The sequence below is a fragment of the Rhinolophus sinicus genome, chromosome 3, assembly GCF_057876585.1.
Source record: "Rhinolophus sinicus isolate RSI-liver-muscle chromosome 3, RSI-T2T, whole genome shotgun sequence".
Lineage (NCBI taxonomy): Eukaryota > Metazoa > Chordata > Mammalia > Chiroptera > Rhinolophidae > Rhinolophus > Rhinolophus sinicus.
The window spans coordinates 60,128,404-60,154,355 of record NC_142503.1 but is presented as its reverse complement, the minus strand read 5'-3'; the positions used below and the strand labels follow the sequence as shown (position 1 = coordinate 60,154,355).

At 37.7% G+C, this 25,952-nt stretch overlaps 1 long non-coding RNA gene across 18 annotated transcripts in view; it reads right to left on the bottom strand.

Annotated features, from left to right (window-relative positions):
- Window positions 1–25,952, bottom strand: part of LOC109448664 (uncharacterized) — a 96,008-nt gene that overhangs the window by 26,908 nt on the left and 43,148 nt on the right. For 7 of the 18 annotated variants that reach the window (XR_012495010.2, XR_012495012.2, XR_016020687.1 and 4 more), the window contains 2 exons: window positions 17,241–17,371; window positions 15,000–17,147 (listed from right to left, as the gene is read on the bottom strand). This is a non-coding gene — a long non-coding RNA (uncharacterized LOC109448664). Of the gene's footprint in view, window position 1; window positions 2,679–3,808; window positions 4,004–14,668; window positions 14,710–14,999; window positions 17,148–17,240; window positions 17,390–25,952 lie in introns of those variants that run through there. The other 11 variants (XR_012495014.2, XR_012495005.2, XR_012495011.2 and 8 more) reach the window with 8 other exon arrangements.

The window sequence follows — 25,952 nt, the reverse complement described above, 5'->3', positions numbered from 1 at the left end:
TATGAGTTGCCATTAGTGACCCACCGACATTTTAGGGTTAGAAGTAATCAGTAACAACAGGAAACATTTACTTTTCTTGCAGATTTTCCAGTGTCTTGAATCTCACAGGGGAAAGTTAGATAGGCAATTGGTTGACAGCAGGGCTCCCTGATAATGGAATGGACTTGCTAGTTATCCTCAGCAATGAAAGATTCAATAAAGGGGTTAAATTTGGATGCCCTGGCAGCACCTCAAACTTAAAATTTCTAAAATTAAACTTCCCCTAGAACCAGTTTCTGCTGACTTCCTTGTTTGCTAAGGGTACACTTGTTCTGTCAGGCTCCAAACATGAGTCATCGCGCCTCATTCCTCACCCACCCTCATCATATCTAATTAAACACCAAGTTAAATTTGTTTTTTTCTTCAGTACTTTGTTACATCTCTCTGCTGCTTTCTTTTCCCATTGCTTCCTCTCTAATTTGGATTTGACCTCAGACTAGTTCTTGTTTGACCTCCTCACTAGTCTTAGGGAAGAAACTGTCCATACAAGGAAATTACATAAACATATTGGAAAGTGGAATATTTCCTTAGAAATCAATGCAATCAGAGAAAACTATTTTTTCTATAAAATTTAAAGACAATGTGAATTATGTCAAATTATAAATTTTAACAATTTATACTTTATTACAACTAATATGAAAAAAATATTTTACCTTTAATATAGTCATTTTAGAAATATAGACATAATAAATAATCATTCATGTAAAAAAACTGTATAAAGATTTAGTCACATTATTTTTGTTTTGTTTTGTTTTGTTTTTGTTAGCTTCAGGTGTACAAAATAATGTAATAGATATTTCACCCCTCACAAAGTTATAACCCCCTCCCCAATCTGTTACCCCTCTGACATCGTATATAGCTGTTACAATTACATTGTAGTCACATTATTTTTAATAGCAAGGTAACTATACACTAAATGTCCAAAAGTAAAGACTGGTTAAATATATTATAAGATGTCCATGAATCAGAATAGTATATAATTATTAAATGTGATGCTGTAAAAATCTACTCAATAAAATATTTTAAGAAGGTTACAAAATACTATATATGTAATATACTAACATTTTATAAGACATATAATCATGGAAAATAAACATTAGAAAGACATTCACAAAAATGTTCACCATGGTTATTTCTGGCTTTGGGAATTATTATTGTTCTTAGGTTGTTCTTGATACTTTATTGTATACATTATCTATAATAAATGCAGTATTTTTTAACCAGTACAAAAGAAGGAAAAGTGTGGATTCTAGTGATACCTGGGTCACTGTAGCAAGTTGCTTAAGCTCACTCAGCCAGTTAGTTATTTCATCTAAAACAATGGGCCAATAATTTTACCAACATTACAAGGTTGGGTAATAATTTAAATAAATAATATATGTAAAAGTCTTAGCATTGGCACATGAATAAATAGGAGTTGGAAAAAAATAACAGGTAAAGGAGCTGTATAGGAATTTCACAGTTTCCTCTTTTTTATTTTTAATCATTTTAACCATCAAGCCAGTCTACCCTTGAGTTCAAACTGTCCTAAATCAAGTAATTGTTTCACTAACTTGTGGGGCTGTTGAGCCAAAAAACATAACTATGGCTGTAGCCCAAGTTGATATTTTCCAGCTGCACTGCATATTGGTTGTTTCAATAAATGGCCATAATGACCAACAGGGGAAAGAAAAGAATTATCTTCCAACCCACACTCTATGGGAATTCTACAAAGGAAACATATAATTATTAGACTTTGGCTGGCATATTGAATCTAGTGCATTAAGAAAAGTCATGGGATTTCTAATGATAGAAAATGGTCCAGAGCTGAGGTTTGTATATCATCAAATAAAAATAAATCTTTTAAGCAAAGCACTCTAATGAAGTCATGAATTTGGGGGGATGGAGGGGCACAATTCAGCCCACTAACAGAGTATTAGGAGGCAGAGTCGCCACATGTGGTCCTGCCAGTTATGCACTGCACAGGTCCAGGATGTCACCCACATCATGGTTATCATCAATTTGTATATTTTTTAAACTGGAAATTTCCTACAGGAAGGTTTTTTTTTAATTAAATTTATTGGGGTGACAATGGTTAATAAAATTACATGGGTTTCAAGTATATAATTCTATAATAGTTTTTTCATTGAAACTTTCCTGGAGGAAAATTTACCTTTTACTGACTTTCACCAATGACGTTTTATAACTGTAGTATTGCTTTGTGGTAGGAAACCCTTCCACATGGAGTAACACTCCTGGCCTCTGTTTGCCCCTTCCTCCACTCACTCCTCCTTTGAAGAGTATTTATTTTGAATGATTAAGTTGGAAGGAGCTCCATGAAAGTGGCATGTCCACGCGTAATAGAAGCAGGGTGGGATAGGGTTAAATATGCAGCTTCTATAATAAGATGATCTGGGCTTAAACCCCAGTCCTATCACTGTGTGACCAGACATAGGCCTTATTTAACCTATGTGTGCTTAAAATTCACTATTTATAAAATAAAAATGATATATGTACCTGCTTTTTAGGGTTGTTGCAAGAATTCAACAAGATTATACATATTTATAAAGTACATTGTATAAATAAACATTGAATAAAAGGCTGCTCTTACTATTTCTGCATAGGTTTTGGGATTGTTCTTCCAACTCTCTTCTCACAAGCTGAAGAGGAAAAGAGGGCCATACTGGTAATGATTTCAATGTAGTTGCAAGAAAGCTTGCTGCAACTACACTCCACTACATGTCAACTACCTGGCTCCTGGAATGGAGAAGATATTCTAGACTTGTTAAATGAATGTGTTCCCTAAAGGAATCAAGACCAGAATGCAGAATGCCAGACCACAAGAGAGTGGGGTTTTCATCTCATTAGTCTGTATGTCCTCTAAACTGCCTAGTATGGTATCTTTTTTCTAGTAGGTACCAAAATATTTATTGAGTGGCTATTAGGTTAAAAAAAAAGACATAAAATATATAGTTTTATCATTCTTCTTTCCCTGGGTGATTTTTTACCTAACAGATGAAGGGCTTGCTGCTTGATTTATGAAAAGTGTTGCATGATTTAAATGCCTGCTGTGGAGTTCTAGAGATGGATAATGGTGATGGTTGCACAACAATGTGAATGTATGGAATGCCACTGAACTGTACCCCTTAAAACTAGTTAAAGTGGTAATTCTTTTTTTTTTAATTTTTTTATTGGGAATATTGGGGGACAGTGTATTTTTCCAGGACCCATCAGCTCCAAGTCAAGCAGTTGTTTTTTCAATCTAGTTGTGGAGGGCGCAGCTCACTGGCCCATATGGGAATCGAACCGGCAATGTTGGTGTTATGAGCACTGCACTCTAACCAACTGAGCCAACTGGCTGCCCCAGTAAATTTTATATTATGTAGATTTTGCCACAATTTGAAAAAAAAAATCCACTACAGATCTCTGGTGAGAAGGGGATATTGTGCTACTAAAACACATGTTATTTTAAGATTCAAATATGATACTAGAATGCCTGATACATAGCAGAAGCTCAATAAAAGTTAGTTCCCTTTTCCAATAGTTCTAGATCAAAATTACCCTGATGGTGAAAAGTCACCCAGAATGTCCCCTGTAGTTTCTACTGATAGATAAAAAGGTTCCTGTGAGGGGGGGGGGGGGGGGGAATCTCCAAGCCTTGTAATGCTTCATGTCCTAATATTGCAGATGATGGTGATAACCCCCTGGAAGAAACCTTACATCTTGGTCTCTCTTACAATCAATTCTAATATCATAAATTACAAAGTATCAAAGGAAATGCTTGAGACTATTAAAAGAAGACATGCCATTTACTATCCATTTTGGATAGGCATCTGTAACATTTGTTTCAAAAGAACATAGATTTTTTTTCCTCCAATTACAGCTCTAGTGAATTTATGTACCTCATTATAAAGTAATTCTGTAGGAGTTGAGGGATTCGAATGTAGAATCATTAACTCTTTCTTCAGAGGAAAACCACAATAACCTACAGAGAAATAAGGAAAGACGTAAATAACAATTTCATATTTAATACACAGCCAGTGGTTTATTTTAAAAGATCTATTCACCTACTATTCAGTCTCGAACTTGACTATTTTTAGACAAATCAACATATTCTTGATTGTCTGAGTTTAAATAAATCATGACATGATCCTGAGAACTTGGCAAGAACATCAATAGTTCTACATCTGGCATCAAACACCAGCTGCATGTTCAGGGAATGAAAAGCTTTTCTATTTCTTTACCTTACTTCATTAGTGAATATGTGGTGATGCATGTATTACCACGCCTGTGCAGGCTCAGCTTCCCATATGGAGAGGTATCCAGCAATGTCATAAAACCCATGCATCATTAGCTATGATGCTGAACTTTCAAAAATAATAAAACAATATTTTTGCTGAAACATTTTTAGTTATAAGTCGACACATCTTTTTTATTGATAGAGCTATATATTTAATGCATATTGGTAGAACCTGTTGCAAGAGTCTGTAATAGAAAAATAACTTTAGCTGTCACAGTTGAACATATGTACTGTATGGTACCCATCTTCAAGTCATCATACAGTAAAAAAACAATGATTTCTTTGCCAAATCTATGTCCAACACATTTTCTATTTAGTTATTGACAACTACACTACTTATTGGAAAAACATCTGCACTATGAGCTTTGAGCTTTATGGTTATCTAATTAAAGAAATCTTTACAGTGTCCTCAATCTCATCTTAGTTATTTGCCTTATATTTATTTGCAAGTTTAACAACCATCTCCTTTTACTAGTTATCTATTGCTGTGTAACAAATTACTCCCAATTTTAATGGCTTAAAACAACAATAATTTTGAGGTTTCTGTGGGTCAGAAAATTAGGAGTGGCTTGGCTGGGCAGTTATGGCTCAGGATCTTTCATGAAGTCACAATTTAGGTGCCACAGCTGCAGTCATCTTAAGGTTTAACTGTGGCTGAAGGACCCACTTCCAAGATGGTTCACTCATGATGGGCAAGTTGTCACTGACTCTTTGACTAGAGCTATCAGTCCTTTTAAAGTGGAACTCTCTAGAAAGCTATTTAAATGTCTTCATGACATGACAGCTGAATTCCCCAATAGTGACTAATCCAAGAGAGCAACGCAAAAGAAGCACTGTCCTTTAGGACCAACCCTTGGAAGTCACATGCTGTCACTTCCGCCATATTCTATTAGACACACAAACCAAAGTTGGTACAATACAGGAGGGTACTACAAGGTCATGAGTATTGGAAGTGAAGATCTTTGAGGGTCATCTTAAAGGCTGGCTACCATACTCTTAAATAAATTTTATTTTCAAATTTATAACCTTCTATTATAAATATACTTTTATTTGGTTGAAATATGATTTTGCACATGTTCATTTTTCTGTCTTGACTGAGCATTAAAATAGCAGCATGAAAGTAAAAATAGAAGTTCTCAACCATAATAATTTAATAAATCTAAAAATTACACATTCACATTTAACTAAAGAAAAACAATGTATTTGATATAACAGCAAAGCTATTTGTAATCTACTGAAAGCACTTATGAGGTGTGGTCAAACAATATAGTGAATGTTTAAATTAAAATTTAAAAATTACTACAATGAAAGACACATTGCCATTAATCACCCTCAAAACACTCCCCCTTGCTTTGAACACACTTATCCCATCATTCTTACTACTTTCTGAAGCAGTGCTGGAAGTCCTCTTTCGTGTCTTTAGTTGTGCTGTTGTGGCTGCCTCAATATCCTGAATCATTTTGACTTGGGGTAAGAGCCAGAAGTTACATGGTGCCAGATCCAGTGAATAAGGTGGATGAGGACACACCATAATGCTTTTATTTGACAGAAATTGCTGTACCAGAAGCAATGTGTGACATGGAGCGTTATGATGGAGGATGACTTACAGCACACTTGAAAACACCCCTTCTCTCAACTGTAGCTCACACCCAACTGACTGCACCGAACAAGTTGAAACTTGTCACACACTGTTACTAAGGTTCGACACGCCATTTCAGGTGTTGAAGATCCCTGCCTTTCGATGTGAGGTTTGACGGCACTAAGCAGCAGCATTCAGGGTATTTTCTGATCAAAATGGAAAAGGCTCTGTGTCACACATCACTTCTGGTATAGCAGTTTCTGTCAAATAAAAATATTAGGGTGTGTCCTCATCCACTGTATTCACCAGATCCGGCACCGTGTGATTCCTGGCTATTCCCCAAAGTGAAAATGATCATGAAAGGTAAATGTTTTGAATTGATTCAGGACATCAAGGCAGCCACAACAGCACAATTAAAGGCACGCATGAAAGAGGACTTCCAGAACTGCTTCAGAAAGTGGCAAGAATGATGGGAAAAGTGTGTTCAAAGAAAGGGGGAATATTTTGAGGGGGATTAATGGCAATGTGTCTTTACTGTAATATATATATATATTTAATTTAAACATTCACCATATATTTGATCATACCTCATACCTAATAGTGAAAACAAAAATCACTTTAGGTCATTGGTTAAAATTATAGATCAGGAAAACTAACTATTTGGAGAGATTCTGCTGTTTCATCGTATTCAATATTCTGAGGTAATATCAATCAATAATCTCAAACTAAAGTAGTTTTTAAATTTAAAAACAGCTTCTACAAATGTCTGATATGAAAGCTTTTAATTAATAACACATTAAGGCAAGAGAATGATCTGTATGGGTTTTTCAAGCAACGAAAATGAAATATTCATGTAGAACGTACCACTAAGCTATTTGTGGAATTTCTTACTTGGCACCAATCTTGTTCATTCAACAAATATGTCTGAGCTTTGAGACACTTTAGGAATGTAAAGAAAACTAAGCCAAGGCCTTTGCCCTCAAGTACCTTTACCTGGTTAGGTTGATAAGGTAGGTTAACACATACTTTAATGCTAAACACTGTGCAATAAGTTTCACAAAAGAAGAGAACAGTGCACTATTAAAGGAGAGAGAAATCGATTCTAATTGGCAAACCTAGCAAAGCATTATGGAACATTGTCATTTGAGTTGACTCTTTAAAGACGAGTAAGTTTTAACAGGGGGAGATAATGGGGTGGTTATTACAATGAAAGGAGAAGCAAAAGCAAAATTTAAATGCAGGAAATCATGAAGTTATTAAGCTTTCCCCAAAGTAGGCACATTCTCCCATCACCTCCATACTTCAAGGTAAAAGCCAAGGTAGATTATCTCCTCTGATGATTGTGTCCTTCTCCTCTTTCATCCTTCATCCAGTGCAACCTTGCTAGTACCTCCTACTAAGTTTTGATTCACATTTTCTGAGTTTGGTTTTCCTTACTTTCTATACTATAGTTTACACTACATACTTTCAGTAATTTTTCTTTTTCTCTGCTGTAATTAACCATTGAGTGTTTCTGTATAGGACTTAAATTTAAACTATCCTGACAGATTGTTATTTAAGATACTGTGTCAGATTATACTTTCCAATGTGGCCACAAAAATAGCCTGAGCTGAGGTTCTAGCCCCAGCCATCATCTGACTGCCACCACAAGACTGATCTCAAATGAGAACTGCCTAACTGAGCCCAGTCTACCCTAGAACCATAAGAAGTAATAATAAACAGATTGTTGTTGTTTTAAGCTATTATGCCTTGGAGTGATTTTTTTCGTACCCTTAGATAATTAAGAAAGATTCTGGCACCTGTAACAAAAGCCTAAGACATGTAGCACTGTCCATGGGACCAGGTTGTGAACAAAAAGGGGGAAAACAATGAGGAGACTATTCGTGAAAACCTAATGAACCTCCATGAAAGTATTAATGGAAGCCTAGAGGGCTTCAAGGAACTGTCAGCGAGGGCTCAAGCAAGGTAAGGGAAATGTCAGTGGAAGGAGGAAGAAAGGGTGCACCTATTATGTAGAGGTGCAAAGTTTGGCAACAGTGTCACCTATGTTAATGTGAAAAATGGGAAAAGTACCAATGAACTTGAAGATTTAGCTAAGGAGCTTTTCAGACAGAATATTGCCATTGCTACCTGGCTTCTTCTCACTGACTATGGTAAAATGCAAAAAGAAAGAGATAAACTAAAGAATGCATTGATAAATATAGAGAGCTAAGACTTGTTGGGTTTGAAAATAAAACTGTTTCTTATCCCCAGTCTCTCTTGACAGCAAATGATTCTAAAATTAAAGGTAACGTTTGGGACGAGATGAAATCCAGTGCACTGGCAGGAAAACAGGGTCTAAAACTGAAACTGAGGGCATGTTAACGGTAAAATTCTTTGTTAAGATTTTAGAAAGATCTAATGTGATACCTCACAGAACCCTTCAATCAGGTCAAAGCTTTTTAAAGATCTTCAGAGCATGCCTTGTGGATCCTCTCAGTTAAATAACTGAGCCTTTAAGAATCTTAAGGATGTCATCCCTGAGCCCACTGAGAGTCACACTGAGCCCAAGGCAGAGAAGGGCTTAGCTTGAAGTAATAGGATTCTAAAATGATACATTTAAATACACAAAAATACACAACTTGAACTAAAAAGGCCAAATACTAGGTAAGAAGAGGACTTTGAATCCCTACTATTTTATAGGCAGGAAGCAGGCTGATAAGGCTACTCAATTGCAAACTAAAGTTTTCTTATTGGAGGAAAAAATGATAACTGAGAGCAGAACCAAGAGACCAGAGAGTGGAGCTAAGAGTCATGAGAAACACCTGCCAGGCAGGTGGACTGAGTCCTAATCCAGGCTCTGGAAACATGCCATAGGTCACCACTCTGTTCCGCTTATTCACCCTCAGTGAACTATCCCACAGTCGTATGCTGGGGTGTGGGAGGATGATAGTCTGTCTCTTTAATTCACAGGTCTTCAAATGGAGAGAAAGGGAAGTAAAGGAGATGTACCCAAGGAACCACATTCAAGAAACATCACCTGCATGTGGGCCCAGTTTCAATGACAAGATCCTGGACTTTGAGACAATGCTATAATATAATATAATGAGACTCAGTGGAAAGAGAAGGGATAAGCATACTTTGTACAAGGGAGGGATTTAAATTGTTATGGCCAAAGGGTGGACTGTGACTGATAGTACTTTCCAACATGACCACAACAAGCCCTCCCATTCCAGGTGCTCTTCTTGCAATGTGACCATGAGAGGTCATGCCTCCCACTTAGAGGGTGCATGTCCCCTTCTCCTTGAATCTGGGCAGGTCTATGATTATGGTAGTAGAGATGTGACTTCAGAGGATTGGTTATAAAAGGCAATACAGTTTCTACCAGGGACCCTTGGGAAACTCCCTCTTGGAATAAGTCACTATATCACGAGGAAGAGAAAAGACCTCATTGAGAACCACATGACGGTGTTCTGGTCAATAGTCTATGCTGATGTCACAGTCAAGAGCCAGCATCAATGTCCACACAAGTGGGGGAGTTACTCTACAGATGAACTATCCCCAGACACTATCTGACTACCACTGAATGGAGACCCCAAGTAAACACCACCTAGTTAAGCCCAATTAACCCCCAGAATCATGAGGGGAAAAAAATAAAATCATTCCTGTAGTTTTAAGCCACCAAGTTGTAGAATAATTTGTTATTCAGTATAGCTAACTAGAACAGTTACCTATTAAAGTCATTATTTTGTTAATCCTTAAAAATGCCAAGAAGATTAATATTAGAATCTAGTGTTTTTTACTATAAGCATATTTTTTTTTTATGTAATGTCTTTCTTTTATATAAAAGTTTGCTTTTAAGGTGATGTCTTTCTTCATTTCAGGACTAGCAAAGTGGCTCTGCTCTAGGGTTATAGAGGGATGCAATCTTTTCATGCTGTTCCTCTGTCACCTCCTAGAGTAATCTTTATCCGCAGGGTCAACACCACTCTCTAGCATCATATTCACATTGTCACTTCAGGAAGGGAGAAAGAGTGCAGAGTGGATGGCAAGACACTTCCTTATTAAAAAAGATTCCAGAATATGGCAGAGTAGGTAAATGCTGTGATTACCTCCTCTCAGGACAACATCAACTACAACTAAACTACAGAACAACCATCATTGAGAAACTGCCTGAACTCTAGCTGAACCAAAGCCCTACAACTACGAACACACAGTAGCAGCCACCTCGAGACTGCTAGGAGGGGCAGAGACACGGAATGGGTTGGTCCCACACCCGAATGTGACCATTAAATACCAGGAGAGATTTCTAGGCTGCAGAGGTACCCCCAGAGGAAGGAGAGGTGCCAGCCCCACACCAGGGTTCCAGTGCCAAGGAGACAAGTTCCCATGACTTCTGGCTGTGAAAACCAGTGGCGATTGTGACTAAATGAGACAAAGGGTGACTGCAATCCCAGGTGCTCCTCTTAAAGGGCCCACACACTAACTTACTGTGACAGACTCCTCGCTATGAGCTCCATCACTGAGGCAGCAGCTCAAAAGGCACCAGGGATATACAGAGAGGAACTGATTGTCTAGCCTCAGGATGAGAACTGAAGAAACATCTTTCTCCCAGATGGAGGAGCTGGCAGAAGCCTTCGTTTCTTTGTTGAGTCCTCCCCGTCTCTGCATACAGGCACAGGCAGATGCCATATGAGTTTTCAAAGCAGCAAGAGAAAAGCAGTTACCTTCGAGGGAGCTCCCATAAGACTATCAGCTGATTTTTCAACAGAAACTTTGCAGGCCAGAAGGGAATGACACGAAATATTCAAAGTGATGAAAAGAAAGGACCTACAACCAAGATTACTCTACCCAGCGAAGCTAACATTCAGAACAGATAAAGAGTTTCCCAGACAAGAAAAATCTAAGGGCATTCATCACAATCAAACCAGGATTACAAGGAATCTCAGAAGGACTTCTTTAAGATGGGGGAAAATCAAGAAAAGGAATAGTAAAATGACAATAACTACATATCTATCAACATTTACCTTAAATGTAAATGAATTAAATGCTTCAATCAAAAGGTAGGATGGCTGAATGGATAAGAAAACAAAATCCTTACATATACTGCCTACAATAGACTCACTTCACATTGAAAGGCACACATAGATTGAAAATAAAGGGATGGGGAAAGATATTTTATGAAATGGAAACAAAAATTGCCATAGCAATACTTATACCAGACAAAATAAACTTTAAAACAAAAACTATATCCTATGGATGGCAGTGTGGAGGTTCCTCAAAAAATTAAAAATGGACTTACCATATGACCCAACGATCCCTTGAATGTGGTCAGGACTTGCTTCTAACTAATAGAATATAGCAATGGTAATGGGATGCTCATGATTACATGTATATGATGTGTTACTTAAGATTGCAATGTCCATCTTGCTAGGAGAATCTCCCTCTTGCTGGCTGATAAGAAGGAAGCTGCCATGTTGTGAGCTACTATATAGAGTGGGACAAGATAAGTCCCATGCCATTGTCCTTTCTTGTATGTACTGAACTTTGATGCCTGGAGTCTCAATCTGATATTAATGCTCATTTTTCTCTGCTTCAGTTTCTGCCTTCCCCAAAAGGAGAGGTATGGTCTTTGATACCATGAGCACAAGGAAGACAGTAAGTGCCAAGATTCCATATCAATCTTTCTACAAACAGTAGCTACAACACATTTCCTCCTTAATTATCTAAAGGCAAACACACCAACCCAATGCCAACTGTATTAGTTTCTTAGAGTTACTGCAAACTTGGATGGCTTAAAACAACAGAAATTTATTTTCTCACAGATCTGGAGGCTAAAAGCCTGAAATTAAGGTATCAGACGAGCCATGATCTCTTTGAAAGTTCTAGGGAAGGATCCTTCCTTGCCTCTTCCAAGGTTCTAGTAGTTGTATTACTTGGAGTTCCTTGGCTTGTGAATGAATTGAGCCTATTTCTGCCTCCATAGTCACAAGGCATTCTCCTGTGTCTGTCTGTGTCTCACTTTGCCTCTTCTTGTAAGGATACCAGTCATTTGATTAGGGCCCACCTAATCCAATATAACCTCGTCTTGACTTGATCACATCTCCAATGACCCTACTTCCAAGTAAGGTCACATTCACAGATACTGGCGATAAGGACTTGAATACCTATTGGGGGATACAATTCAACACATAACAACATCAAGTATTAATTTTCTTCTATAGACAATATAATCTAGTTTATCTGAGGAAGTATATTTCTACTATCAATATGACTTGGCTCTAACAATCAGCAAAATAACAGCCCTGATTGATGGTGCTTAAAAATTGTACTTGTTATAGGCCTTGAACTGTTTTAAACTGTCCAGTTCTCTGGAGCTTCTGAGTTTGCAACCCCTTGGTTAGAGTTCAGTTGTGAACACCAGAAACTATTCACATGTTTAAGGTGGCTATGTACATATCTGAAATGTCCTCTTTTGTACCGTTCTTAAAATTTAGCTCTCAAATAATAAATTTTATTTCAAATTTCCTAAAGGAAGTTACTTCATAATAACTGTCGCACACTGACATGAGCTTTGTGTTGCTTTCTAGACTAACATATAATGGTTCAGTGGGTAGAAGTTAATAGGGGTACAGATTTTACTAAATTATGAAACAAATATCTAACCACTAAAGTAATCTGAAAGTGGAATGGGGATCAGTCTAGAGCAGTGAGTAGTCTGCCTCTATAAGTGTTTATTCAGGGGATCAAGCGTGCTGTATCAAAGACTATAGGTTAGAGAGTGCACAGTGACTGGCATTTAGTAAGTGCTCAAGGAATAATATCTGAAGCAATGATAAAGAGAAGGTTCCTCTGAGGTCTCATCCAAATCTGAGATTCTGTAATTTTACCAGGGGTCCGTTTAGAAGAAAGTCATTTAGTATTCCTAACATTTTAGGCACTTATTGTGTTTCCCCAAAAATAAGACCTAACCAGAAAATAAACCCTAGCATGACATTTCGGGAGGACATCCCCTGAACATAAGCCCTAATACATCTTTTGGAGCAAAACTTAATATAAGACCCGGTCTTATTTTCAGGGAAACACAGTAGCAGTTTTGTTAATAATATTACTATACTAATAATGATAGCTGCCAACCATTGAAAATTAATATTTCTAAGGTTTTATGCTGAGGTAACTGTTGTCTCTTGTAAATACTTATATGAGGTATTAGCATTCCCACTTTACAAGTGAGGAAACTGAGGCTCACCCTGTTTACTTGACATGCAAGATCACACAGCTAATAAGATTCAAAATTAAGATTTAATCAGAATCTGCCTGGTTCTAAAGTCATACTTTATCACTCATTATGCTATTTCAAAGAACAAAATAGCTGATTACCTTTCAGAGACAAAATAACACATGGATAATAATTTTTAAGTAAGACAGAGACATGGATGTATTCTCAAAGATGTATACTTTTCACTCTTCCCTGATAAGGTCTTATGAAGGAAAGAGACCACATAGCTAGATCAGAAGGTAATTTTACCTTTGTTGAGCTCCATCCTTGGGAACAAAAGCCAAGAGAAAACCACACTGAGGCTTCTAGCTACCATTTTAAAGGGAGTTTGGGACTATGGTGAACCAGAGATCACTGCCAGGAGAATTTGCAAACTTTGGAATTTCCTGGAGTGTATTTATCTTGTTAAATTCTTTTTTCCAGAATGATTAGTTTTCAATCACAAAGAGTAAAGGATTTGGATGCTTGTCTTCAGGCACAAGAAAGAAAAGGAGAGTTACTCTTTTTCACAATCAGGCCTCATGCAGAGAATAAAAATCTTTAATAACACTGTAGAAGCATCTAAAAGAGAGAAATTAAAGTGGTGAGCCCTGTAGCAAAAAAAGAAAGAACTTGGGTGATTGGGAGCTGATTGGGGCCTAGCTCAATACGCAGTAGAACATTTCACTGTCTCCCCTGGGACAGAGGTAACTGACCATAGGACAGATATTGAGATTTGCACTACAGGGGTCATTCTCAGACCCCATATGTGATTCCCACACGAGTATGTCATCTTCACCCTAGAACTCATTTGACATACAAATGAGTTGATGCAGTCCCATCCCTGACCTACTGAATCAAAAACTCTAGGGATGAGGCCTAGCAATGCATATCTTAACAAGCCTCCAGGCGATTCTGACATAAGCTAAAGTTTACAAAAAAATTGAACTAGGAAATAGGATTTGACTCATTATATAGCATTTCACCTCAGGAAGTACTGTTCCTCTGATACAAGGTGCAAACAAAACAAAAGCAAGCTGACAGAAAGTAACCATGCTGGAAAAGAAAGAGAACATTATTCATGTCTTCAGTATTCACCAACAGAGAAAAAGGGGGCAACGTCCCCAGCCAAGGCTGGGCAAGGACGGTTTACATGTCCTCCAGCATGGACTCGGGCTGAAGCTGAAGGGGCCGGCAGCCTCAGTGTCCTCCTCCCCACCCCTCCTGCAACCATGTCTCCACTTGTCTCCCCATCTGCTCCAAGGTGTCGCCCACCGAACTGCAGTCCGGAACCCAGTGCACAGTTTGGAGTCGGCCTCTATAGCCTGTGACCAATCACAGGCATTTGTGACAATAGAAAGTACCACAGAAGCAAGGTGAAAAATCCATTGAACAATCATGAGTCATCACTCTCAATAGCATCTATCTTCTATTTCCATACAATCCACATTTGTTTGCTGACAGCTTTACGTGTTAACCAAGAATACATACTATAAATGATATAAAAATAGGACTTAAAATTAGTGAAACTTACCATAGCAATTAGTAACGAATTCAGTGGAAAACAGCATAGGCCTAAGATAAACATATAGCATTCATTATAGCCATGTACTTTAAAGAAAAAATTTAAACTGAAAAAAAAAAAAGTCCTGACTCTGGTTATCAATGAAATATAAAGCTTTGGTGTCCTAAAACAAAAGGTTCATTATTCAAATATACTCATGAATTTGTTTAAAATGTGACAAATCCTACTACCCCAATACACTGGTAAATGTTTGTATATTCTAATGAGTTAGAAAAAATAGTATACAAGATCACACTCAAACCCATCTGAAACCATGATGCTTTGTTTTCCAGACCTCAAAACATGAATTTTTTTATTTAAATTTCTCATAACAAATAACCAATGTTTATTTTATCATATAGATTCTTCTCTTCTTCACAGATTGAGTACATCAAACAGGAAGAAACATTTTAAAACAAACGCTTTTATTGAAGAAAAAGAAATGCAAGGCCTCTCACTATTAGCAGAAGATAATCCATGAGGTGGCATGAAGCAAAGTAGTTAAGCCCTAGATAAAAGCAGACTTCAGTTACAGAACATTATACAAATGTCAGTGATGCTGGAGTGATGCCAAAATTTCTCAATGAGAGGCTGGGGACATGAGTCACATAGGTTTACACAGTGAAAGGGAAAAGGAAGCAGTCCTGGAGTTCTATTTCCCCAAAAATAAGACCTAACCAGAAAATAAGCCCTAATATGATTTTTCAGGATGACATCCCCTGAATATAAGCCCTAAAGCATCTTTTGGAGCAAACCTTAATATAAGACCCGGTCTTACATTCAGGGAAACACGATAGGTGACAGCAGACGTTTCTCATTCTCAATTGCTTAAGATTTTTCTCTTTTTTTCATAAAACAATTTTTATTTTTATTTTATAAAACAAATAATTTTTTTTAATTTTTTAATTTAATTATTTTATTTTTCAATTACAGTTTCAATTTTCAAATACAATATTAAATTAGTTTCAGGTATACAACATAGTAATTAGATAAGATTTTTCTCTATTAAAACAATGACAACCCAGAGAAGATATTGATGTGAGAGGAAGATGAAGGGGTTGACATGGGGGGGGGGTCACCAGAGCAGTGCATTGGTTCAATTTTGTTCATACAGTTCTCTTTCCAATCTTGCTGTATTCAGACACCTAATTATATCACCATATGCTTTGAAAAGAACATTTTTTCACTGCATCTAAAACAAGCATATGAAATATGCTTTCAATGTTATCTTTTAAATGAAGTGAAGAAGAATTGATGTAGTATATAATAGTTCTAATATATAAAGGGCTTGAAGACCTTTGAGATATAATATCAGAATAGATAGATTAATAATTTTCTTGACATATTTTTGCATGTTTGATTAATTAATTGGTGTCTTGAGACTATGTCATTTTATATCAAGATTTGAATGTACATGGGTTAATTTACTAGTGAATACCATTTTAATTGGATTCGAAATTGGGGTATATGTCTCTGAGGATCATAACTGGTCAGGGTAGTCAAAAGAATTAATACACTTCAGAATATTAACTTATTTTTGAATGCCTTAAGGTCCTCCTGAGTTCATAAATTCATGCAAGTTTTCCTCTCAGCACAAACTCATGCCCATACATTTGGGTGTTATAAAAGATTAGTCAAATGTAAAATTATGAAAAGTAGTAAAACAATTTATCATAGGATTCTGTTACTGATTTTTAAATTAGTTGATTGTAAATGCACATTTAGTATCTAGGAAAAACTCAACTGTGTGTTTCTTGGATGCCTACATCTATTTTCTACCAAAGAGGAATGCATCCACCAGTGTTATTAAGCCAGTTAAACAATGATTTCTGTCAATCTGTTTTAGAAATGTATGTGTCAAAATATTCATCAAGTAGGTTAGAGGTCAGAAATCATGAGCATTAGTCTTGAGACTTCCATTCACTATTTTTGCAACCCTAGCCAAGTTAATCTGTCTTTTTGTGTTGGGTTAACCTGTCCTTATCTACAAAGTGATGCTTCTCTCTAACATTGCCAAGGCTCATTGAAGTCTTGGTCTATGAAGCCTGCAGAGAGAAGAGATTGTGTGTATTTGCTAACTTTGTTGTACTTATTGAGATACCTACCAAATATTCAAAGACACCAAATAAAAGGTATTTGTACACCCTACAGTTTACAGACATGAGGTTTGGAGAAATCCTGTAACAATTTTGGGCCAAACAACGAGCAGAAGCCAACCTCATAATGCGCCAGTACATGTCAGTAGATCCCAATATATTCCCGGAAACATCTTGAGGTAAGGCAAGTGGTCCAGCAATACCTTCCAGGCAACATGTAAGAGATCCTGGGCCTGTTATCTTATAATCATGAGTCCTGCTCCACGAGAAAACAAAGCATAGTCCTCTACGCACATTGTCTTGTGTTTTATTGTCTTGCTTTGTGTGGGTGAGAAAAGACTCTCCAGTGTTATCTAGAAACAGAGGAGGCAAAGCTTCATGAGTATTTGATATGGCTACAAGGACCTGAGTAATTTGGCCACCTACCTACTTCTAACTTCACCTACCTTCTCTATCAGTGGAGCGCCCCCTTACTCTCCATGCCCCAGTGCAGCCATCTTGCCTCCTGCCTCAGGGTCTCGGCACCTGTTACTTCCTCTGGAAAGCTCCAACTGCTCCAGAGGCCCACAGTCTTGATCTAGCAACACATTCATATCTGTTAAAGTATCACATTCTCAGGAAAACTTTCCATGACTTCCAGTCTAGAGCAGATGTATGCATGATGAACTCTAAAGGACTGTGATCCTTTCCTTCACTTATCTACATTTGTAATTACGCATTTATTGATGGCATTATTTCAACAATGTCTATTTCCCCAACTCAGTGGAAATATTCATCAGAGTGTGTACTTTGAGCCTTTGCTCAACAGTTCTATGACTCAATTTCATAGTTGCAAGGAACAAAAACTAATTCTGGCTGATTTACAAGACTATAGATAGGAATTAAAAGCCTCTGTCTGGCACCAAGCTGCCTGCATCTGAATCCTGACTCTGCCACTTATGACCTCTGTGGCCTCACACAGGTTGCTTAATCTCTATATGCCTGAGCTTTCTCATATGTAAAACAGAATAAAAACACAATCTACTTAGAAGTGTAGCAAGGATTGAATGAGTTTCTTTATGTAAAACACTTAGTAAGAACAGAACAAAGCAAATGTTAAGCATCCACAAAATTTTAGCTATTATTTATTTAGAAAATAAATTTACTAAAAAATTTTAAAAGATATCAACATTATCATAATGAAATATTATTAAAAGGTGACTGAGTGATACCCTATGATTCTGGAAAAGGGAAAAGTACAGGGATAGAAAAGATTACGGTTTGGGGATAGATGAGGGGTAACTACAAAGTAGCAGCATGAGAGAATTTGAGACATGATGAAACTGTTCTATTATCATCACTGTGATGATGGGTACAAGGCTTTATTACATATTTTCAAAAATCCATAGAACTGTCTACCACAAAGAGTGAATTTACTGAATGTAAATTTTAAAGTGAAAGGTTATTTGATAGCTCATACAATCACTGTAATGTTGGAGAACTAGGCCTAGGCATGGAGCAGAAATAAAGAAGGCTAATCAATATTGAGGAACACAGCCCCAGTCAGAACAAGGCACCTTAACTCCTGGATGCTGAATGCCAGAGACCACACCACCACCATCATCTAGGCCACAGAACATGCAAAGCTGCCACTGGCATTTAGTGCCACTGCTGCCCTTACTTCCTCTACAAACTAGATATTGACACTTCCACGTCAGCCACCTGACACTATAGAGGATTTTCTGTCCCTATTTCTTGGGCTACTAGTTACCAATTCAAAGTGTCCAGTGGGTGAAAAAGATTAGCCAAATTAGATTATGTACACATAGCTTAGCTGCAAGAGCACTAGATTTAGCTTTATAATTATAGGCAAATGCTGCCCCCAACGGCACTAATAAGATGGAAAATTAACCTGAATATATGGTTGGGTTCAGATGACAGGAATCAAAAACTAAAAACAAATATAAAATAAACATGTTAATGGTAGTTTTCAATAAATACCTGTTAATCAGATTTACAGCAGAGTGCTGAATTTGGGCCCTTAATTAGAAAAGGGTTCTTAACAAATCACTTGAACCATAACAAATTATTCCCATCTAATTTAAGTAAACTAGAATTCAAGAAGAAACAGTACGTTATAGTTGAAAGAAAACTGAACCAGGCATCCATAGATCTTAAATTCATGGACAAATGCCTTGACCCCCTTAGAGGTTTACTTCCATATCTATCAAAGAAGTCCTACACGGCGTTATTGCAAGAGTAAAATGAGGGGGAAATTACGAGAGTTTTTAAAACTCTAAATCCTATGTAAATGCAATATAAAACTTTTAAATGATTTAAATTTCTGTGTCCAGTAATGGTAGACCTCCAAGATATATTTGCTAGAGAAGAAATTGCTATCATTCTGCCTCATCTTTCCATATCAGGCTATGGAAAAAGGCATATTCCCACCTATGCTCCCAGTCCATCTCTCCACCCATTTCCCAGCTATTCTTATGCCTCCCAGGAGAAGAAGAATTGATATTGTCTTTAGCCTTATTCTTAGATCAAATTTTACTAGTGGGAACACCACTATCCTTAAAGGCAAAAACAGTTTCCACTGCTTTTCTGTCACTTCCTGTTCCTATGCTATTAGTTCATAGAGTGGAGCCTGACCTCAGAGGTAGGTCAGCCATGCTTATCCATAGTCTGGCTAAGTAATAGCACTTAGTCAGGAAGCAGGGAGCAAGAAGCCCTACCTAGACTTCTAGGCCTCTTCCTCATGGATAATTGCCATTTCATAGGAAATCTTCCTTCTGAAAATGTGAGCACTTGCCCAGCTATTCTATTTTAGAAGTCATTCCTTGTACTTTGCCCACCCCCAACTGGGCTGTTGTTCCTTAGTCAAGAGTTCTGGAGAGAAGGTGAGTCAGTAGTAGAATTTCATATTAAAATTCCATCCAAAACAGAAAATATTTTTAGTGGAAGAAAAAATAAAAAAGACTTAGAACCACATTATAATTCTGTTTCTGTCCAAATGATATTTCCCCAAATCCTCTGTATATTCTTACGTTACTATGAATCTAATTTATTAAAAGGTCATAAAAAATGCAAACCAAACCTATAAACCCTTCCTGCTGTTCAAGAGGAGAATGGGACGGCAAGAGTTAAAGAGGGAAAATGTGAGCAGAGATGTTGACTTTTTCCTCTGTGTAGTTCTATATATTGTTTTAATTTTCACAATGAGCATGTATTAATATATTATGTATGAATGTTTTTAAAGATCAGGTTTACTAGTTTTTAATACATAGAAAAATAACTTGGTGAATGGCAGAAATCTGAGGAACAGAAATATCATACACAAAAGACTTCCTTAAGCAAATGCATGCCTTACCTAAAATAAAATCTACCCTCCCACTAAAAAAAAAAAAAAAAAAAAAAAAAAAAACCTCTAAGAACTATGAAAATCTGTGAACAAAAGTCATTAAAAGAAGATATTAAGGGCCGGCCCGGTGGCTCAGGCAGTTAGAGCTCCGTGCTCCTAACTCCGAAGGCTGCCGGTTCGATTCCCACATGGGCCAGTGGGCTCTCAACCACAAGGTTGCCAGTTCAATTCCTTGAGTCCTGCAAAGGATGGTGGGCAGCGCCCCCTGCAACTAAGATTGAACACGGCACCTTGAGCTGAGCTGCCTCCCGGATGGCTCAGTTGTTGGTTGGAGCGCGGGCTCTCAACCACAAGGTTGCCAGTTCAATTCCTCAACTCCCGCAAGGGATGGTGGGCAGCACCCCCTGCAACTAAAAAATTGAACATGGCACCTTGAGCTGAGCTGCCGCTGAACTCCCGGATGGCTCAGTTGGTTGGGGAGCATCCTCTCAACCACAAGGTTGCCGGTTCGACTCCCGCAAGGGATGGTGGGCTGTGCCCCCTGCAACTAGCAACGGCAACTGGACCTGGATCTGAGCTGCGCCCTCCACAACTAAGACTGAAAGGACAACAACTTGAAGATGAACAGCACCCTCCACAATTAAGATTGAAAGAACAACAACTTGACTTGGGGAAAAAAAAAAAAAAAAAAACGAAGATATTACAAGACAGAATACCCAGTCAAGATGGTGGAGTAGGTAAACACTGTGCTTGCCTCTTCTCACGACCACATCAAAATTACTACAGAACAACCATCATAGATAATCGCCTGAAGTCTACCCGAACAGAAGTCCCACAACTAACAGAAGAAGCCACCCCAAGACTGGCAGAAAGGGCAGAGACACAGAACAGGCTGGTCTCACACTTGCATGATGTTTAAATTGGGAGGGGTATCTCAGCTGTGGATTTCTGCTTGAAAGAGCAAGGGGAACCAGCCCTACATCAGGATCCCCAACCAAATGTTCCATTGCTGGGGAGAGATACCCCCACAATTTCTGGCTGTGAAATTGCCAGAGTGACATTGTGGCTGAGTGAAATGGTCCCAGGCATTCCTCTTAAAAGGCCTGCATACGGACTTACTCATTGACAGATTCACTCATTCTGAGCTCTAGCGCTGAGACAGTAGTTCAAAAGGAGCCAGAGACATACAGTTTGGAACTGAATAGCATGGCTTCAGAGCAAGGGCTATAGGGGTAGCTTTCTCCCAGACAAAAGTCCTGGCAGAATCCATTCTTTCTTTGTTGAGCTCTCCCTGCTCCAGCATGCAGACACTGATAGTTGCCATAACTGAGTCTCCATCAACCTGGTTAACATGGGTTGCCCCACCCTGGTGAGTCCCTGAGACCCCGCCTCACCCAATTTTCGGGTCCACACAAGTTGCTTCCAAACAGCCTGTCTTGGCTCCTGCTGCAGACTTTCTTAAAATCTCTCAAAGGTTCACAAAATCCCAACAAGCAGCATCTGGCCTTGGCATCCTCTATACGTTGTGCTGAGCAGCCCCAAGCCCAGCCCTAATGGAAGCCAGCCACAGTTTGCAGCTTAGCCTCTCAAGGCAGCTCCAAGCTCAGCATGGGTGGCGGCATGTGCAGATTGATTTGTGGCTCATGCCACATGGCCCAGGCATGGCACAGCCTGTGCCTGAATTTGACCTGCAGTGGGGCATAGCCGCCTTACCTAATACATATAAACAAACATGAGAGGCAGCCAAAATGGGGAGACAATGAAACATGTCCCAAATGAAAGAACAGAACAAAGCTCTAAAAAATGAACTAAACAAAATGGAGACAAGCAATCAACCAGATTCAGAGTTCAAAATACTGGTTATATGGATGCTCAGTGATCTCAGTGAGAACTTCAACAAAGAGATAAGAAAAATAAAAAAGGAGATAGAAAGCATAAAAAAGAACTAGTCAGAATTGAAGAATACAATAATTGAAATGAAGACTACAATAGAGGTAGTCAACAGTAGATTAGAGGAAGGAGAGGATAGAATCACCAATTTGGAATATAAAGTAGCAGAAAACACTCAATCAGAACAGCAAAAAGAAAAAAGAATCCAAAAAAGCTGAGAATAGTTTGAGGGGCCCCTAGGACAAGATCAAGCATAACAACATTCACATTATAGGAGTACCAGAAGGAGAAGAGAGAGAGCAAGCAATTGAAAACCTATTTGAAGAAATAATGATGGAAAACTTACCTAACCTAGCAAAGGAAATAGACATGCAAGTTCAGAAAGTGTACAGAGTCCCAAACAAGATGAACCCAAAGAGGCCCACAGCAAGACACATCATAATTAAAATGCCAAAGTTTAAGACAAATAGAGAATCTTCAAAGCAGCAAAAGAAAGACAGTTAGTTACCTACAATGGAGCTTCCGTAAGACTATCAGCAGATTTCTCCACAGAAACTTTGCAGGCCAGAAGGGACTGACACAAAACATTCAAAGTGATGGAAAACAAGGACCTACAACCAAGATTACTCTACCCAGCAAAACTATCATTTATAATCAAGGACAGATAAAGAGCTTCCCAGACAAGAAAAAGCTAAAGGTGTTCATCACCATAAAACCAGTATTACAAGGAAATTTAGAGGGACTTCCTTAAGATGAAAAACAAAACAAAAAAATAAAAAAAATATGAACAATAAAATGGCAATAACTACATATCTATCAACATTGACTTTAAATGTAAATGGATTAAATGCTCCAAACAAAAGATAGGGCGGCTGAATGAAAAAGAAAACAAGACCCTTACATATGCTGCCTACAAGAGACTCACTTCAGATAGAAAGACACACACTGACTGAAACAAGTAAAGGGATGGAAAAATATATTTCATGAAAATATAAAAACTGGAAAGCAATACTTACAACAGACAAAATGGGCTTTAAAACAAAGGCTATATAATAAGAGACAAAGAAGGACCTACTAATCTCACTTCTGGATATTTATCTAAAGAAACTGAAAACACTACTTCAAAGGGCATGTGTATCCATATGTTCATTGCAGCATTTTTTTATTTACAATAGCCAACATATGAAGGCAACCTGGGTGCCCATCAATGGTTAAATGGATAAATACATATTTACAATGGAGTATTACTCAACCATAAAAATAATGAAAATCTTACCATCTGCAACAACATGGATGGAGCTAGAGGGTATTGTGCTGCGTGGAGTAAGTCAGAAAAAGACAAATGCCGTATGATTTTACTTAGATGTAGACTCTAAAGAATAAAATAAATGAACAAACTCATAGATACAGAGAACATTTTGATGGTTACCAGATGGGAGGGGATGGGTAAAAAAGGGGGCGGGATTAAGAAGCACAAATTGGTAGTTACAAAGTAGTCATGGGAATGTAAAGTACAGCAAAAGGAATATAGTCAGTAATATTGTAGTAACTATGTATGGTGTCAGATGAGTACTAGATTTATCAGGGTGATTACTTCATAAGTTATATAAATGTCTAATCACTATGCTGTACACCGGAAACTAATATTGTATGTCAACTGTACTTGAAAAAAAATTTCAATTATTTTTTAAAAAGATATAGTACAAAAAAATTCCTATTTTAAGTTTTATTCTTGGCTTGCTTAACATAGTGTCAACTCTGGGCCTTTTCTAGAACTTGACCATTAATCAATAGGTATTTTAAGGGATGGCTGAATGGATGAAGGATTACGAGTTTCCTGAGAACATAAAAGAGGGTGCAGTTTGCCAAACCAAGAACTGATGTCTGTCGTCTAAAGTCAGTATGCTTACCAATTGCTACATATTATATGTAGACATGTAGCACACGTGAGTGTGTTATATGTGTGTATTAACACAATTCATTCAAAATACATATCGCTGAGCCTCCTAATACCAAGAGCTATCATTTAGCCATCTTTATATCAGACTACCCAGCACAATAAGCTGACACCTTGTCAACTCAAATATCTGAACTATGTAACAATATTTTAGCTATCATTGATTGAAGACTATGCTGGCCACTTAAATACATTGTCATTTAACCTACAACTTACTAGGTAGGCATGACAGCCTGGATTGTGTTCCCTCAAAATTCATATGTTGAAATCTTGACACATAGTGCCTCTGAATATGTCTGTATTTGGAGACAGGGTCTTTAAGGTGGTAATTAAGGTATAATGAGGTCATATGGATTGGCCCTAATCCAATATGACTGGTGTCCTTACAAGAAGAGATAGGACACAGACACACACAGAAGAGAAACCATGTGAAGATACCAGAGGAAGACAGCCATTTTCAAGCCAAAAAGAGAGACTTTACTTGGCCTTCCAGCCTCCAGAATCATGGATAAATTTCAGTTGTTTAAGCCACCCAGTCTGTGGTACTTTGTTATGGCAGCTCAAGAAAACCATTATAGTAGGTAAATTATTTTACCCTAATACCTGATTCTTTTAAGATTGACTCAAGTCCTGGTGTTATGCCCCAGTGGACTTGTAATAAGTATCTGTTATTTATCTTACCCTCCCCATCCCTTTCGATTTATGTTGGTAATGGTACCCTGCTCTTTCTAAGGGTTCTTATTCCATGGAGTCCTGATGGATCTGCCAACAAGGGTGAGAGTGCATGATCAAGACCATGCCATCCTAAAAATTCCTTTCCACTGCAGTTAGCCCAGAACAAACTGTTGGCCCAAGTTTGCAATCAGTCTCTCTCTCTCTCATGGGATCTGAGTGGGAGTCACACAGGATCAAAGAAATCTGGAGTCATGGCATTTCAAGTCTAGTGCCCTAAAGAGATTATCCATGAGTTCTCACCACAGAGGTCCCTGGAGTCACTCTGGTTCTCGATCTTCCCAAGGCCTTGAATGTCCAATCCTTCTTCTGCTTCTGAACCAATTCTTTCCCTTTTTTAGCCTAAATTCACTAGTGACTGTTCTTTGAAGCCTCAGTGATATACATATTATTTTGTATACTTGAGTCCCTCTCATGATAGTCTCTTACTAAATGAGTTAATTATATAAACTTGGGCCCTTTAAGGAAAAAAAGTTTGTAAATATCTTGCAAAGCAAAACTTTCAATCACACTTATCCAGTGTAGGTAAGTGACAATACCATTTCACAAGTAGGAAAGGTCAAAGAACAGATACTAACATATGAACAGAATTTTGCAACACTTCAAACAGAACTTATACTAAGAAAATTGGGGGGGAGGGAAAACAGTACATGAAATTCAAATTACAGAAGTATAGAATTTGCTCAATAATCAGGATGGAGTTTGTACCAGCCACATACTACAAAACACAGCTAACAAGAAGCTGGAGAATGACTGGGTGTAGGACTTTTGCAACAATAACTTTGCCCTACTGAACTCTCATACCCCAAAATCAGATGTTTTCTAAAGAAAGAACCTACCTTATTATCGATGTGACTTAATATCATAACTTGGTAAAAGAATTTTAAAATCTCTTTCGAAAGCAGTGCTTCCTAATATCCTTACACAAGTACTATGCAAAGAAGTTCTGTCCTATTTGCCAAAATAGTGATTTCCCACAATGGAAATTACTTTCTCTGCTTTTATCACTTATAGCACTTACACTTTGTTGGCATAAAGTTTATAAAAAAATATGTTCTCCCAATACCATATCATTCACAATTTAAAAATTGCCTAGAGCCAAATAATATAATTAAACTTCTGAATTAACACAACCTTTTTCCACTTAAATTTTAAAACATCAATACAGCTTTCATTTACTTTTCCATCCTCCTTCAATATTAGAAATTAAATTTCATTAACTTTTTTTAACACCTA